This window comes from Tupaia chinensis, unplaced genomic scaffold, assembly GCF_000334495.1.
Source record: "Tupaia chinensis unplaced genomic scaffold, TupChi_1.0 Scaffold000578_2, whole genome shotgun sequence".
NCBI classification, from domain to species: Eukaryota; Metazoa; Chordata; class Mammalia; order Scandentia; family Tupaiidae; genus Tupaia; species Tupaia belangeri.
This window is the reverse complement of record NW_006160094.1, coordinates 3,561,556-3,572,523: the sequence shown is the minus strand read 5'-3', so window position 1 is coordinate 3,572,523 and position 10,968 is coordinate 3,561,556. Positions and strand designations below refer to the sequence as shown.

Genomic DNA, 10,968 nt, shown 5'->3' with positions numbered 1-10,968 from the left:
GAATGACTGCGTATCCTGGCCGGCTTTCTTGACCCATGCGCGACTCCCATATTAGCCAACCCCACTTAGGCTGCTGGGATGGGTAGGGAAGCCAGTCAGGGGACCCGGAGCTTCTTTCTTTCTGATCATTCCTCACTCAGGGTTTTTCTGCGTCCAAAGCAAGTTCTGGTTTCCCGGAGTGGATTCTAAGTGTTCTTCCCACAGGGATGGTTAAGTACGCAGTGCGTGTTACATGGCTTGACTTGACTGTTGTGCAGTGCACACGTATGTGAAGACATCGTGTTGCACACTGTCAACATGAGGGACTCCAGGATGTTCACGGAGGATGTGTATTGTAAAGCATGCATGAGTTTTAATATTTTAGCACCAAAATCGAGTCATACTCAAACCTTGTTTTTTCACAAACTTTTTTTTTTAATTACCAGAGATGCATGCAGAGAAAGAGGGAGAGGGAGAAAGCGTCCCTACTGGGACGTGAACTTGCCACAATCCCTTCTCCTCTGTCTCTCTATCCTGCTGGAATTGGGGGCACACATACACATGCACCCCACGTGTTTTCTAGCCGCTGAGTCCAGTGTATGAACTGCAGTTGGCCATGTGGGATGTGATACCTAACTTGACCACTAGACTTAGAGGGCCGGCCCTTCCCATAAACTTGTTGAAGTCCCCTTATGTACATCATCGTGATTTGCACGTGCTTTTTTCAAGTATGGTTTAATGGAAAGAATGGCCTCTGGGCCCGTCAGTACCTCTGCTGGATCCACTTCGTGGGTCTGCTGGAGTTCTGTGCCGTGGGGCATCAAAGGTGGTGAGCACAAAGGGGTGACAGGAACGGCGGCAAGCGGGCACTGCAGATGCCCCCTCCTCATGCACGGGACGGGCTGCCTTAGCCTGTGGGACTTCCCTTATACCCGTGCAAAGGGGAACTTGCGAGAGCGTCGAGGCAGGAATAGCTGAGCCCCTCTGCTCGTGCACCCCAGGCCACTGCAGGAAGGGAGGAGACAGGACAGCCACGTAAGCCAGTGCACTTGGTGTCCAGTCTGCCCCTGAAGGCGGGCCCAGCTTCCACCCCTGCTTCCCCTCCTGGGTGTCCCAGATGTGAGGTGCAGTGCCCGAGGTGGGACTGCATGGGCTTCAGTCAGGATCTAGTTTACTGATGCAAATTAGTTTTGAATCATAGAACCACAATTTTATAAAATACATAAAGTCACTCGATGAATATTTTATTGAACCAACTTTGTGCTAGGAAATGCAAGCAACATTCATAGCCATGACCTGAGAAGGTTTTGGAGCTGAGGAAACAGAGGCCTAAGGAGAAGGTGAAACAGGCGCTCCTGTCACAGTTCACAGGGCTCCGTCTCTGGTTTCAGAACGTGGTGCCTCACCCCCTTCTCTACAGTCCCCAGCCCCTTGGAAGAAGTACGTGTTTGAGCGTCACATTGTCCAGGTAGAATGCACTCCGGGGCAAGGTACCAGGTGCAATTCGAGTGGAAAAAAAGTGCTCAGTATTGTGAAGCTCGCAAATGGATTTCAAAAGTGGGCCTGTTCCTTCTGGTTACTTCTGGAGATGAAAGTACACAATTTTCACAACATATTTTTTCAAAAGCTATCAGAAGCTTTTTTTTTTTTTTTAAATCCCCGCTATCACTCCCTATCATCTCTGTAGGTCCCCCGTGGTGGAACATTTTAATCAGCTATTTTTGTACTTTAAAGATTTTCATTTGATTTACAACTTGTAGGAGTAGAGTTGCAGTGAGTAATTAGGAAGAATGCCATAAAGAGGACAAAAGGAAGGTGAAACCAAGCGTTAATAATTTAGTTTCAATAACCTTAAAAGGTTTACCGTTCACTTTTAACCTTGTATCCCAAAAAGCAAGCTACTGCAGTGAATCATAAAAATGTTTCTTTTCATTTGCAAGTCATTTATCTAAGTCGGCTTACAGGGGCTGGTGCATTGTTTAAACAGAAAGGTCAGGAAACTATTGCCACCGTTCGATTCCATCCTGGCCATTTGAGGTTGCTTTGCCTTGATTGGAAAGATCTTAGGGTTTAAGCTCTGTAGAGGCTTGTTTTCAGAATTTACGGATGATTGGGAGCCAGCAGTTAGCATAATGGCTATGTCGCTGGACTCCCAGGTAGTCGACCTCGGTTTGCGTCCCGGACCCGGTGGCTTAAAACTCATGCCAGGCGGGTGTGCTTGCGATCAAGAGAGGAGAATGGAGGAGAAGGGATTGTGGCGTGACCATCCCCCCTGGGGGGTGATTTCTCACTTTCTGTCTCTATGTCTCTCTCTGTCTGTCTGGCGAGCGTGCGTGCCCTATAGCAAAAACCTCTTAAAAAAATTTATGGATGATTATAGTGCCAAATGAGTAGTTGACTAACATTTTAGTGAATACTGGGCAAATCAAAAGACTTCCACTAGCGTAAAGGCAAAGAAGAGGCTAGACGTGATGTTTCATGGACACTTTGACCGAGAGATTTATAGGTGATATTTAAGACCTAATGTCAAAACTAGGGGGCAGGCTGGGGTCAGGCTAGGCGAGGAACCTTGAAACACCTGCAAATGAAAATGTTACCATCTCAGGAGGCCTGCTAAATTAGCGGAGAGGTTTTTCACCCAGATCTCATTACCAGCCCTATTAAAACCCTCCCTGTTGAACACCAGACTACACCACAGCTTAGAAAATCACCAGGTGCATAAAGGTATGCTTTGTTTCATAATGGGGGTGCCTATTCCGGCTACAGGAGAGCTAATGGTATTTCTTCCGGGTACTTCCTCGTCTTTAATTAAGAATGTGCAACACAATGAAGAGAAGTCTTTTTTTTTTCCCCTTGAATTTTATTTCTGCTAATAGGGATTGTGGAGTGCTGTGTTGGGAATGGTACGCAATGCTCTCTCCTACTGCGCCCCACCCCGAGTTGAGATCACCCTCCTGCCATGGCTTTGGGTGATCAGCCTTGGGCTAGGGAGGCTGAGATTATTTACAAGTCCGGAGAGAGGTTACTAGATTCTTGCATTTTGATTTCAGGGTTTTAAATGGGCAGACTCAATGGAAAAGGGGGAGTTACTCATACTAATTCATAAATCTTCAGTAGATTTAAAAAAAAAATTAAAGAACTATTTATTTAATTTTATTCATTATAATGATTATTTTTACATTTGGTATAGGGCAGGTGTTCTCACCAGAGAGAAAGAAAGAAATGTGACAAAGGAAGCCACCAGTTCCAGGACTCAGACCACAGTTGGCAGTGTGGGAGTCTAGTGCTTTAACCACTTGCTTGCTGGCCCCTATTTTAAAAGAAAAAAAATATATTTATTTGTTTGTTGTGATTTTCAAGCTACCAGGTGCAGGACATGCACCACGGTCGGCCATGTTGAGATCCAGCGCCTTCACCAGCACGCCACCTGCTGGCCTGGGTTTTGACTTTCAACATGAACATTTCTAATGAGTTCTTCCTCCATCTTTGGGCTCCTAAATGCTAAAGCTACTTTTGGCCCATCCCCCAAATCCTGTGATAACTTGGATTATTTATTTGGTGTTGGCTGATGGACTTCGGAGATCCACTCTGGCGACCCAAGGTGAAAAGAGAACTTGGGCAGGCCCCTGTGGTCAGGGCCTCGGCTGGCCGGCATGGCACTTTCGTACCAGTTAGAAAAGGCACCTCCTCCCCCAGAAGTAGCTCTTTCTCTCTCTGCGGCCTTTTATTAAAATAGTGTTTTATTAAAGCACTTACAGCCTCCTCCTACAGAACTGTCACAGTGCAGGTCAGTGTTGTCTGCAGGTGGAGGCTGACAGCATAGCGCTGTGCAGTGTGTCACAGGGACAGCTGTGAGGGACACTTGGAAGCCCCGTGGGAAAACCCGGAGTCGGCCCACTCTGCCTCTCACCAGTGGCCTTGAGCAAACCGTGCGGCCTATGGGGCTGTTGCCATGTGCCTTGTCAGGAAGTGCCTGGCACACACACAGAGGGGCCTGAATTTCCGACGTCAAGTCCCTGCCCTGTGTGTTCCATCCTCACTTCAGAATCTCAGTCCCCACTTCACGCATGTTCCTGCTCATGTGCCTGAGCAGGTTCGTCCTGGCTGTGCTGGGCTACGTTAACATGGCTGCTTCTTTGTGTACTTTTGCTGTTGCTATCTCTGTGGTCTCTTTTCTGTTTGTTGGTTTTTAAGAGAGATTTTTGCTATAAGGTGCTTGTGCTCCAGAAAGACAGAGAGAGAGAAAATGAAAAATCGCCCCCCTCCTCCCCTGGGAGGAAAGCCATGCCATAATCCCTTCTCCTCCATTCTCCTTTAGGGATTTGGGACACGCACACACACACACACACACACACACACACACACAGTGTGAGTTTTAAGTTGCTGGGTCCGGGACTCAAACTGCGGTCAACTATATGGGAATCCAGTGATGTAACAATTATGGCATTTAGTGGTCCCTCTATGGTCTGTTTTTTTGTTTTTTGTTTTTTTTTTTGTGTGTGTCATTCTGAATATTTCCTATAAGAAAATAAATTTTGTCATTGCTTATCCTAGCTTGCCACCATTTTTCTTAATTAATGAGGTTAAATGTGACCTCTGCTGCATCTCCATCTTAAAACAGCAAAACACGGCTGTCACCAATTAAAGCCAACTACCCAGCACTGGTGTCTGTCTCTAATGAGCCACTCTGTCACCAGTGCACTGGGCCTCGCAACCTGGGCGTAGCCGTGTACTTTAGCATAAGCTGCAGGATGAAGCCCTGAAACTGGAATCTGGGGACGAGCGTCCCCTCCTCCCTCCTATCTTCTCCTTAGTGTTCTGTCGTCCACACTGGGCCCTCCATCCACCGTGACCAGGTCTCCCTGACACCCCTGAGTGTTAAATTCTCAGAACTTAGTACTCAAGACCCAGTAACTCCATGTCTTCCAACTGGACTTGCAGTTCTTCAGATTGATGTTTTCTCAGGTACTCTGCTCTTCTGTGAGGTTCTCTTCCAGACCAAGTTCACTTCCGCTCCCTCACTATCTTCCCATAGAAAATATTTGTTTAGGTTAAGCAAAAGAGCCCGCAGTTCATTTTCACAAGTGAACCTAATCTCAAAATACGCTTATAGCCCATCATTCTCTGGTGCCACTGGGCACAGAATGCACCCCATCCCATTCTCTTTATGCGTGCCCAGTGCTCCATGCCTGCCTCGCCCATCTCCCCACTCCCCTGCCCTCCCCACCTTCCCTCTGTCCTCCATCCCCGCCCTCCTTGTCCTCATGCTCATCCGCGTTCTCCATGTTCTCCCATCATGAATCCCATCTTCTCACTCCCAGCTCATTCTTTTCCTGTTCCTCAGACTTGTTCATTGTTGTCATTATTTTCTTTAAAATAAGTTTTCCTTTTTTAAAGAGTAATTTTTAAAAATTACTTTATTTTATTTTTTATTTTATTTTTTATTTTTTTGGAGAGGTTTTTGCTATAGGGCTCATGCGTTCACCAGAAAGACAGAGAGAGACAGAGAGATAGAAAGTAAGAAATCACCCCCCGGGAGGGTGGCCACGCCGCAATTCATTCTCCATTCTCCTCTCGAGATCTTGGGCACACATGCACATGCGCCCGGCGTGAGTTTAAGCCTCCGGGTCCAAGACTCAAACCGTGGTCGACTACATGGGAGTCCAGCAACATAGCCATTACGCTAATCGCTGGTCTCCATAAAGAGTAATTTTTGCTATAGGGCATATGCACTCACCAGAGAGACAAAAAGCAAGAAATCACCCTCCGGGTGGATGGCCATGCCACAATCCCTTCTCTTCCATTCTCTTCTCAAGATCTTGGGCACACATGCACATGCACATGCGCCCCCTGTGAATTTTAAGCCGCTGGTTTTGGTACATGAATCATGGTTAACTGTGTAGGAGTCCAGCGATGTAACCTTGACGCCATCTGTTAGTCCCCTTTAAAATACATTTTAAACCTTAAAAAAATCTTTTGTTTCCCTGGGAGAAGTGTCCAGAATGGCAGAGCATTTTTCTTCCTGGACCCCATCTTGGTAACCTCCCTTTCCCCACCAGTCCTGTGCTGTGCAGAGGGGCAGAGCAGTGGGCGACCTCCCAGTCCCCTTCCCTAGACTCCTGCCGGCCCAAGTGTTACTGCTGTGCTGAGGAGTAATGGCTCACCTGGGCACACCTCCGCAGCGGGTTCATTGGTGGCTGGCCCTGTGGGAGGCAGTGGTGAGCATGCCAGTTTGCTTTTAATCTTTGACACTTAGAGGTACGCTCTTGCCTGGAGTCACCAGGCTGATTATCTGTAGCTTGTTTTTCTTGATGGTCAGTTAACAGGAATTGCTCATGAGACTTTTTTTTGGCCCTTTTCATTCATTTATCCACTAAATAATAGGGCATTGAATAATAGGGCATCTGGGTGCTAACCCCTGTACTGAGAACTTCACATGGCCCTTCCGTCGTATTTTTCAGAAGTGAGTCTAACAGGCTGTGAAATCCTGATTCAGAGCTCAATGTGGAAACTGCCAGCATTTTGAAGGGTAAAAGAGTGGTCAGTGTGCACGGTGTTCCCTGCTTATGTTGAGTCTCCAAGGGGTGTGAGAAGGTATCGGTGATGTAGGTGGGGATCAAGGTGCAGTCACGATCCAAAGTCGTTTAGAGCCTGCTCCTGCCAGCCCCTCCCCACCGCTGCACTCTGTACGGTATTATTTTTAAAGCCCTTAACAATATCTGGAACTGTACTATTTCTTTATTTTCCTGTACCTCCCTCCCAGAGGGAGGGAGCCTGCCTGTCTTGTTTCTGCCATTGCATTCCTAGTACCTAGAACAAAGCCTGACCCGTAGTCGGTATTTGGTAAGTGTGAATCGAATAGATACTGCACGAATTGCAATTCCGACGTCTCTTGCCCTTGGTCCACCGTTGTCCACGACTCACTCTGAGCCCCTGTTTGTCTGTCTGAAAGCTTATGTGCAGGGCTTCCCTGTTATGAAGCTCCCTCCCCTGTGTCCTGCCAGAGCCAGCAGCTGTGGTTCTGTACCTGCTGTGCTCCAGCCTGGGATGCAGCCTCAGGAGTGGTCTTGGGGGGAACCAGCAGTTAGTATAATGGCTATGTCGCTGGACTCCCACATAGTCGACCGTGGTTCGCATCCCGGACCCGGTGGCTTAAAACTCACGCTGGGCGCGTGTGCGTGCGTGCCCAAGATCCCGAGAGGAGAATGGAGGAGAAGGGATTGCGGCGTGAACATCCCCCCTGGGGGGTGATTTCTCGCTTTCTGTCTCTATGTCTCTGTCTGTCTGGCGAGCGCACACGCCCTACAGCGAAAACCTCTACAAAAAAAAAAAAAAAGGAGTGGCCTTGGGCAGATCGGCCCTCCATTCCTGTACCCATAAAGTAGGACCTTGTCACTGGTCATACCTTTGTTTTTGTTTTAAAGAGTTATTTGTTCGATTTTATTATTTTTTAAAATTTCCTAGAACGTACATGCATTCATTCAGGAGAGAGAGAAATAATGAGAAAGCCAGCTGCCAGGCTCAAGACTCGAAGTGTGATGGACTATGTGGGAGGCCAGCACCTTACCCACCATGCCATCTGCTGGCCCAGGTTAGACCTTTGTGCAAGGTCATTTGAAGGTTGATGCTGACAGTTGTCCTTTCCATAGGCTTATAGAAGTATTAAGACTTGTACCCCTGGGATGTTTTCACAATTGTGGAAAGTGATGCCCGTCCTCCTTGACAGCCAGAGGGCAGCCTGCACCAGCACTGCGGGTAGTACCCAGCACTTAGCACTCACTACCCTCCTCGTGATGACGCATGCTGTCTAGGCCTGACTTCCTGACAGGGCAGCGAGCGTGGTGTGCTCAGGACGTGCGCTCCCCAGTCCGGGATGGTGCTATCTAACCGGGCCAGAATGTATGGATCACTGTCGTCCTCCAGCCGACCAACCCACCGCTTCCTGTCCCCCTCGCCGTCCTGAGGAAGAGCAGTGCTGGGACCAGCAGTTATCGTAATGTCTATGTCGCTGGACTCCCATGTAGTTGACCGCGGTCCAAGTCCTGGACCCAGTAGCTTAAACTCACGCTGGGCGCATGTGTGTGTGTGTGCCCAAGATCCCGAGAGGAGAATGGAGGAGAAGGGATTGCAGTGTGGGCATCCCCCCTGGGGGGTGATTTCTCACTTTCTGTCTCTTTCTCTGTCTTTCTGGTGAGCACATGCGCCCTATAGCAAAAACCTCTCCAAAAAAAAAAAAATAGAGAAAAATAGAGCAGTGCTTGGGTGGGTAACTACTTGAGGTTTCTTAAGCACAGAAATCGTTTGTCCGATACATGGTTTACAAAGAGACAAACATCAATTTAAAATGAAAAGATGCTGTTTTTCAGAAGAGTGATTTTGGACGGAGGTGGGGATAGGGTTTAAAAGCAACGTTAGGTCAGAACATGTGAACCAGAGCAGTTTCCTCTGGGGGACTGGCTATGGTGTTAATCTCTGTGTCCGCAGCCGGGGAAATCGCCCTTATGGCTTTCACATGTGAGGGAGTCCGCCTTGCCTTGTTTACATTACTGCCATTTATAAAACATTTAAAACGGCCATTCTGCTGAGTAAACAGTCAAGGGCCCGAAGGATAAGCATATCACTTTTAACTTCTTAAGACTAAACTTTCCAAACCATTTCCTGCCAGAGGGACCCAACAGCAAAATTGCAAACTCTGTGCCCCGAGATGAGATAGGCCGAATTAGATTAAGCAGCTTACTGTTGACATGTCTATTGATCTGGGCTCAGTGCAGTTTCCTGTCTCTGCCAGCAGTCAGATTGCTGTATACAATAACACGGCGGCCTGGTTTATGTGAAATTGGGGACTCCGAGCATCCATTACTGCAGGAAGGCAGTGGCACTGGGAGATAAGGTTAAGCCGCTCGCCGTGTTTAAGCCCGCCAAATCCCAGCCACATATTCGCTGTCTAAAACGTTGCTTATAAATTTGACAGTGTTCCATTTAGAAAATTTCCAAAGAGATCATCCAGTGTTATTCTCTGCAGGTAGTTGTACAAATAGCATTATGAACGCTCACTGTTCACGCGGTGTATCCCGCTTGCTCAGTTTCACGCATGCTTCCTGGTATTTGCATAGGCATTTTTGCTAGGCCATCTAGGAAGTCCTGGAGCACGGTGGACAGTCCGCTGGCCCAGCCGTACCGCAGTTGATGAGAGGAATGGGTGTCAACCATCTGACTTGAAAACAGTGCGTTCTTCTTTCTGGAATCAATCAAGGACATTCAGTGGACTACCTTCTTTGTATTTCTAAAACCATGCATTTGTTTTTAGAGTGCCATTGTTTTTCTAAATAGCGAGTACTACATCTTTTATGCCAAAAGTTGGACAATAGGGAAGGACAAATGTAAAACACAGGGGAACCCATGAAAATCGAGTGGGTGTTTGGAAACATTTTTGTTTGTTTTTTAAAATTGTGTCAGAAAGTGCCTGCACTTTCCAGAGCGGGATGGAGGGTGGGAGAGGGAGAGAGAGAAAGCAGTCCTCAATGGGGGATGGGCGTGCCACACTCTCCTCTCCTCCCTCCGTCCCTCCTTTTGCGATTTGGGGCATGTGCGTGTCCCCAGCATGTTTTCAAGCCTCTCAGGCTGGTATGCTCTGATAGGCCGTGTGCTCTGACCACCAGGCCACAGGGTGGCCAGCCTGTTTTGTTGTGTTTTTATAAATGTGTGTTTCATATATTCATTTTAAATATCCCTCCTTACACACATACACTTTTTTGTTTGTTTGTTTAACTAAATTCTCATTTAATTATGAATCTGTTTTCCATTTATTTATTTAGTTAGTTTTAGGTTTTTGCCATAGGTCGTGTGCACTCACTAGAGAGACAGGCAGGCAGACAGATACAGAGAGAGGAACAGTGAAAAATAACTCCCTTGGGGGTGGCCACACCACAATTCCTTCTTTTCTCCTCTGAGGGTTCTGGGCACGTGCACACATACACACCTGGTGTGAGTTTCAAGCCACTGGAATCAGGACTCCACACGCAGCCAGTCATGTGGGAGTCAGTACCCCAACCACCACGCTATCTGCTGGCCCCACTTTTATCTAGTTTTATTTTTAAAAATTAAGTTAAAGGAATTGTAGCTTTCCTTGGAAAAGTCTTGCCTTTTACCTTGCTTCAAACATCCTAAAAAGGGTAGACGTCAAGACTGGTCTATACACTTCTGAAGAGGGTAGCGGAAGGACGTTTTTGTGACCCACAGAGCCACGATTCTTCAAAATGGTCGAGGGTCAGGTCCTTCGTTCTGATAATACATGTCATTCTTAAATTTCATGCTAAAGACGCAATGCCGGTTCCTAGAGCAGATTCTATGCTTTCTGGTGAAACACGTGCTCTGAATTGGATAGAAGAGTGGATCTGTGAAAGTGACATTCCAGCTTGCCTATCATGGCATTTTATGCAGTTTTCAATACTTATTTATCTCAGAAATCTCTCCCTTTTCTCCCAGGTAGAAACAGTTTCACATAAAACTTAGAAAATCCCTTAAACACAGTACTGATGAAAGCCAGCTTTGGAAATGTGACAGGTCTGGGCATATCTTCCTAATGGAGTCCTGTCCTCCAGGCTGACCTCCTGGGACCGTTCGTCCTCACTCAGGCTGTTTGCTCCAAGTTGTCCCTTCCAGGACGGATGCAAAATGCATGTATTTAGAGTGCAGTTGGCATTTATTGGCATAGTTTTAGGTTTTATCTTTTAATGAGATTTTAATTGGTTTTATTGCAAGATTTATGCACGGCGCCTGGAATGCCAATAGGTGAGCAGAACCTAATAGGTAAGCGGCCGTGGTCATTACTGCAAGATGACAGCCTTTAGCAAGACTGGCTCCTCAAGTCCCTGACCGGCCCTGACCCGTAGAGGGACCAGGTTGGATTGTTGACAGTTTCCCGAGGAGCCTAGACTCTACTGTTGCTGGTTTCTCCATGGGCGAAGGCGAGAGAGGCACCCTCAACGG

General features: G+C 47.3%; 1 protein-coding gene across 19 annotated transcripts in view; it reads left to right on the top strand.

Moving 5' to 3' along the window:
- The window catches only part of PARD3 (par-3 family cell polarity regulator), a 611,947-nt gene that overhangs the window by 484,425 nt on the left and 116,554 nt on the right, over window positions 1–10,968 (top strand). The window lies entirely within an intron of this gene.